At 42.8% G+C, this 6,759-nt stretch overlaps 1 long non-coding RNA gene across 1 annotated transcript; it reads right to left on the bottom strand.

Annotated features, from left to right (window-relative positions):
• Positions 1-673: 673 nt before the first annotated feature.
• LOC121082860 lies at positions 674-5,170 on the bottom strand. Its single transcript, XR_005826156.1, has 3 exons — positions 5,124-5,170; positions 4,243-4,307; positions 674-685 (listed from the first exon to the last, which is right to left on the bottom strand). It is a non-coding gene; the product is annotated as an uncharacterized LOC121082860 (long non-coding RNA).
• Between the last annotated feature and the right edge of the window lie 1,589 nt (positions 5,171-6,759).

The raw sequence follows: 6,759 nt of genomic DNA on the forward strand, positions 1-6,759 counted from the left end.
TCTCCTGTTAATAATATTTTTAACACTGTTCTTGTAACAACAGCCAGAGGCTTTGGCCTCCAGCTACATCATGCATTGAAATACTGGTTTTTTCCTTTTCCTTTTCGCTATCTATTAAGGTCACAGCACGATCTGCTTCACTTTCTCCTCTGCTTTCCCCCTATATTAAATGCAAATAGGTTTTAATGTTGTTAAGTGGGAATGTTGTGAAGTGGGAAAGACAAATCTGCAAAATTTGGAGAGTGCCAAATGCCCTGTGCAGAATTAATTTGCCTCCCCCCGTCCCCATTTGTCAGTGCCCACAATAGCTCACTGCTTTTTTCCATCATAGTCAGAGGAGGCAGAAGCTAACAAAAAGAAAACAATGCAATGACAGGAAAATATGAAAATTGAATTAAAAAATCACAAATGTGGAAAAATAATAGAAGTCATCATCAACCACTAGACAAGACTCAGTGAGCTACAGCTCTGTTATCCAGCTGAGGGTCATGTCCTGAAATGTCTATGGAACATCCTGAAAATTTCTTGAGCTATTAGAAACTTAAATTATTTAGTCTTCAGGCTTGATTAAAGTAAAGATTAATCACTTACTGTAGAATGTTTTATATTATACGTGCTGTGTGAGGACCTCTGCATGATTTATAAAGTCCAATGTCACAGCTCCTTTGTGAAGCAATTATTATTCCTGTTGCATGAAAAAAAAAAGGCATTTAGATGTGCAGAAACTCAGACTATTTAAAAATACTTTTAATACTTTAAGTTATATCATATTTATTAATGGAAATACATTTAATTGTAAGGAGATAAAGAATTTCCTATAGGTTCCTGTGGTAGCCCTCAGTTTCTCTTCATTTCCATTTTCTTGTTTTGGGTTCTGTTACTTTTTATGTATTATATATATAAATGGAAAAATGGAGAGGAGTCTGCCACTTACTCCACAGCATATAAATTCACCATGTTCAGCTACATATTAAGGAGATTGACTGGGAAGTTACCTCATGTTTGTTTCTGTATTTTAGGTAACCTACTGGGTTCTAGTTTTAGGGAAAAAAAACTCCAAAACTTCATTCCTGTTAAATTTTGAAACACAGAGCCTTTCAGATTTGTACAACATTAAGACGAGACACAAACAATGATAAACAGACTTTTGCAAGAGTATTTCCAAAGTGAGAAAGGCCATTTTACTGCCATGACTACCATTACATATTCATCAAAATTTGGTCAGGAAAAGTAACGGGGGATTCCTTGGCCCTGTTTGTGGTAATGTTTGGTAATTTCTTTTTTTCTGAAGTATGGGGAAAAACTAAGCTAAACCAGGGCATTCAAACTATGGGCTCAATCCTGAAAATACTTGTAGTAAGGCTCAGCTTTGCACGTTTGTGCAGCTTCAACCAGCTCCAAAGGAAATATTACCATGTCTAAAATTTACTCAGATTTGTAGGATCAGGGCTTCCATTAGAAAACAACGCTGCAGGCCTGCTTAGGGGAACAAAATAGAACAGCTGTACCTAATATGTGTCATTATAATTATTATTGGTTTAATCTGTCCCCTGTGAAAATAAAATTATGCTCAAATGGCATTTGCCTAAGATGAACTTAAGAAACAATTAAGAAATGTAGCTCCAAAGTATAACCAAGGCTGGAGGACCCTCTGCTACTGCTGACACTTGTGGCTGCACGTGGGGACAATGTGTGGAGACGTGCAAAGCCAGGGACTCTAAAGGGCCCTGGGGCAGGGGTTGTTCACCTCATGTAAAGCCATGTCTCCTCCCGCATCCCTGGCTGTGAGGTGGGACAGGCTTTTTTGCACAAGGATGGGCTCTTTCTGTAGTGGACTCTTTCTCCCTGTGTGTCCTCTCACAGCCCAGGAACTTGTGGCTTCTTTTAGATGTCTTTTTCTCTAAGCACGTAGGATTGAAGGCTATTTCCAGGAGGTCTGCATGGATCAGTGGTCAATCAAATCATGGTCCACATGGAGCCAGGGGGAATACGTGAAAGTTGCAGACTGTATAGACTGAGTGCAGAAAAAGCAAAGCTGTAAAGACAAACATTGAGAGCTGTTCCCCAGCACGCTGCTGAATGAGTTAAGCCTGCTCAGGGGCTGCTTTGACTTGCACTCAGTCTAGCAGAGGTTTTATGTGAGCACTTAGAGCAGCAGCTGTAGGAACTCACCACTATACAGATAGCACCTTGGAGATGCAGGGAACCAAAGGCATTCATGGACCAAGGGCTCTTGAATGTCCTGAAAAGGGGAAGTTCTTAGCCAAAGAACTAATCAGACATATGAGCCTGTCAGCATGTCCCATATAGCATCATTTTATTGTGACTCTGAAGAACTTGCAAAGAAGTATCATTGCATGTGGAGAAAGTCTGCCCCTGTGCATGTGGGCTATCAAGAATTCATTCAGGTCTGGTTGGGTATATCCTGTGAAACTTCACTGCTGTTTGCGTTTTTGGTAGAAAACAGAAAAACGGTCCATGAGAAGGGGGAGAGGCAGAGGAAGGAATTCAAAACTCAGAAAGAATCTCCAGTGGAACAAGGTAACAGCAGAATCTCCACTGAAAAGGAGGAAACATGAAAGAAATGTCAAAAGCCATAATTTTTATTCCTAGAAACAACCAATCACATCTTACTTAAATTGTTACTTTTAATTTCTCGGGAACCTTATGTAATTAAAGACACCTTTAAAAAGCAGATACCTTAAGATACAGCACTTTGTTTGTATCAAGAAATCATCTCAGCAAATCAGAAACAAACAAATACATTTTTATGCTGAAATAGTTAGAAATCAGTAATGGAAGTACTGTGGTGGGAGGTGGGAGCCCCTCTCCCCTACACCAGCACTGTCCAGTGCAGTGTTGGACACCGGGGGCTGCACAATCTGCTCTGCCCAGGGCTCTGCTTGATCATGTGGACAATCAGCTTCTTCCAAATGAGCATCAGTTGTAAGGAATATGTGCCATTTCCAGCCTTGCTTTTCTTGGATGGTGCACAGACTGAGTTTGTTATAGTGGGATGGGGAATGACCTGAGGGGTCGCATGGAGGAAGCTATCCTGGGCATTTTTCATTAAACTGACAGCATGCTGTCCACAACTGCAGGGGTGTTGACCTGAAAATCCAGATAAACCCATCCAGTCCCGTGTTCCCCAAAATACTTGAAAAAAGATTCAAGTGGGTCTTGAAGGACACAAGAAGGTGGCACTGGCCCTCTGGACAGCTCTGGATATCACCCAGAAAATGGGCTTGGGCAGCATTGGTGGTGTAGGGACATCTACATGTTGGAATGTCTACATTAGTAGTGTTGAAATATCTACATGAGAGAGCTGGCAATGAGCATGTCCAGTGCAACATGTGGGATGGTCAGCAAAGATTTTTCATCTGACAGCATCTCTGTTGACGGGCTGTTTGCAAACACAACAGCTTTGCTCCACAGGTGGTGTCAGATCCACAGAGATCCTGGGCAAATGTTGGGAATACGGGCTGCTCCCTCTTTCCAGCTGCCTGCTGGATACCTCTCTGATAAACCAGCCCAAGAAGTGCCGTGTTGACTTGGGGTCCTGGAAAACTGTCAAGAGTGGTCACCTCTTTAATCAGCTCTGTCTATGTATGTTTCATTCTTCTGTGCACGCCATGGTGCTGAAGCACAGGGCTCTTTGAAAGACTGCCTCCTAAGACCTTGTTTCATAGCGATAGACCTTATGGTCAAATTCAGGCAGCCTTCTACAGAATGCTACTCAGTGTTACACAGTTCAGTTATTTCATCAGCTACTTAGGTGGGAACGAGGGGCATATCAGCCCTGGGGCTGCTGGAACGCGGCTACCCCTCTAGACAAGGGATGGCTACAGCCACGATGCCAAATATTTTTAGGGAGTTTTCATGTAACTGTTTTGTAAGCATGGGTTGATTATTCTTTCCAAGTTGTTAAATTTTAGCATGATATTCATTGCTGTCATCGTCATGGCAGAGAGCTTTAAGGCTGTGACTGTGAATAGTGTTACACATTGTACATTTGTTTTGTTTTTTCAGAATGGCTGGAACGACTTGGTATTTTTATGCAGATCTCATGGATGCAGATAGGTCTGTGTTGCTCTTCTATGTCTACTCTAGCCAGGAAGTCCACCAGCATTTCAATGCCTTCTTCACATCTTTTGATGAATGCACTATATACACAGAAAACGTAGCGACATTTTTCCAGCCATGAGAGTCTCACCCTCTGCATAAACATCAAAGGGAACGTACCTGGAAAGCTCACTCAGATGAAGAGTGTGAATTCATCACAGATTCCTCCTCAACATCTGCCTAGACTAAAAATAAGCAGATCCAAAGAGATTACCACATCAGAAGGGAGAAGAATCTAGCCAAAGGTGAACTGTCTTTTTCCTGAATGCTGCCAAGAGGCAGGGAAGGCAACACTAGATGACTTCTGTGGTGCTTCTGCTTGGCCTTTCAGCTAGTCTTTGACTGGAGTGACCTTATATCAAGGGTCCTCAAACTACGGCCCGTGGGCTGGATACGGCCCCCCAGGGTCCCCAGTCCGGCCCCCGGTATTTACAGACCCCCCCGCAGGGGGTTGGGGGGGGGAAACCAAGCAGCCGCAGATGACTGCCTGCCACTGCATCCGCGCGCCGTCCCCTGGTTAAAAGGTGTGAGCACCCCTGCAGAAGGCTGCTGACTCTCTCACAGGTGACACTAGAAGGCACTGGCAGAATGGTGCTGACTTTGCTACAGCTGTTCCTGCTTTTCATACAATTCATAGAGGTAAGCACTCCTAGCGCTCAAATATGGGGGCTGGAGGGCATCTGTTTTTAACCACTCATGTGAATTCTATATATGACTGTTAGCTATTATTAACTGTTCGTTATGGCGTAATGTACATGTAAAATGAGCCATATTGAAAACAATATATTAGTGATGCATGGTGCTTTTTCAGTACAGGAGACAGTCGGGGACTGGCTGAAGGCTTAAAGTTAGAGCATGAACAGACCAAACCAAGCTAGGACTGTCTGAAAGAAGAAAATGTTGAAAGGATCAAGAGAACAGCGGATTTTCCTGCTCTTTGGAAAAGGAGAGGGTCTCACAAGATGACACAGGGAAAAGCCTCAAGGCCATGTTGTACTCACCTGACTTGCAAGGAGAGTCCCCAGGTAGCTCGGCCTGACATTTATTTATATGGGTCTTGACATATTAGTAACGCTCTGCAGCCGCGACAGTCCACAATTCTGCATGGGGTAGACAGATGTGCAGAAGTTATTATAGCTGTTTTACAAGTACGGTGTGGTGAAGGAGATATGTTGCTCAGGCAGAGTACTCTGGCACGGCTGGGATGGGGGCACAGCCTTCCTACACACAAGTATGACCCTGCTGGAGACCTGTGGCTGCCTCTCTACCCCTGTCATTCTCCCTGAGGGGTCATAGCATGCAGTTAAAGATCTGAGCCTTCCATTTCACTGTAAAGAAACAGGTTGTTTTGCCCCCTTAAAAATCTAGTGTAAAATGTTAATACACAAGCAACAACTTTTAACAACCGTGAAATAATGTCGCGGACCAGCAGAACTGTGTGACCACTCTGTGGCTGCACTCATGTACGGAAACTGCAGCGAGCAGCTGAACTGCATACATGTGGCAGAAAGAAGAAGAGGGAAAGCTGGCTGGCTTCGAAGTGCAAGGACACCTTCTCTCCTTCCCATCCAGGTGCACGGGAGGGCGGCTGCTCCCCCAGGGTGTTCGCAGTCGGATTGTGAAAGGCTCTGGGGGCAGCAGCACACTCTGCCTCCTCATCCCTCCTCGGGGAGCTGTTTCTATTTTGGTTCCTAAGGAGATATGCCAAATGAAAGCAGCTTCAATTTCTACCACAAGCTGAAAGCATCAATTCCTGTAAGCAGTTCCCAGACCTAGGGTAACACAAGACTAATGAGGAAGTTAACAGCAATGCAGCCTGATATTAGCTTGAGCTTTGACAGCCTCAGGAACTTAAAAATTATGACCTCCCTCCCCCCTAATGAGACTGGCTGGAAAACCAAGCTATTTTCTTTTGAAGCACAGCTGAGGTTGCTTTTATGTAAAGTCTAAAGTCAGAGTGTAGTTTCTAGGTCCTGTGTCCACACACAACTTTTTTCTCCTGAAATGCAAGCCTCCATGTAATGACATGATTGTATAAACTGAGGCTTCAGTAACAAAAATACATACATCTGATGAAATCTCAAAAATTGACCATGTTGTGACACTGATGAGAAAACAAGTTTTTGAAAAAAGAAAAAAAAATGGTCAGTAAAACTTCTTTTTGCTGGGTTTCAGTATCTCAAAGTTAGGCATGCAGAGCAACGTAGCAGACCATCTGAAAAAAAAAACAACAAAACACCTATGAAAAAGAAATGTGACATCTTTTTTTAAGCTTTCCCACCACTTAGCTCTAGATATCACCAGTACCAGTAGTACAAAAATTAAACTCTTCTCCAGAGAAACAGCATTAATGACTATTAATAAACAGGAAAGGGGGAAGAAAAAAGTTCTAGTATTTTTTTCTTATTATTATATATTTACAAACCTTCTACTAGTTGAAAGCAAAATATTTTCTATTTCTATTACCAAGATATAAGGACACTTCAAATAGGAATATACCTGTTTTCTCACATAAGTGTATACAGTGCCTCAAGCTTTTGAACTTCTGAGAAATGTTCCTGGTTTATAAACAGAGTAGGAATAAGTAACCATGCAGTGAGTGGTATCAGAGCTTAGCTCATCAGTGAAACTCCTCAC

Source organism: Falco naumanni, chromosome 2 (genome assembly GCF_017639655.2).
Source record: "Falco naumanni isolate bFalNau1 chromosome 2, bFalNau1.pat, whole genome shotgun sequence".
NCBI lineage: Eukaryota > Metazoa > Chordata > Aves > Falconiformes > Falconidae > Falco > Falco naumanni.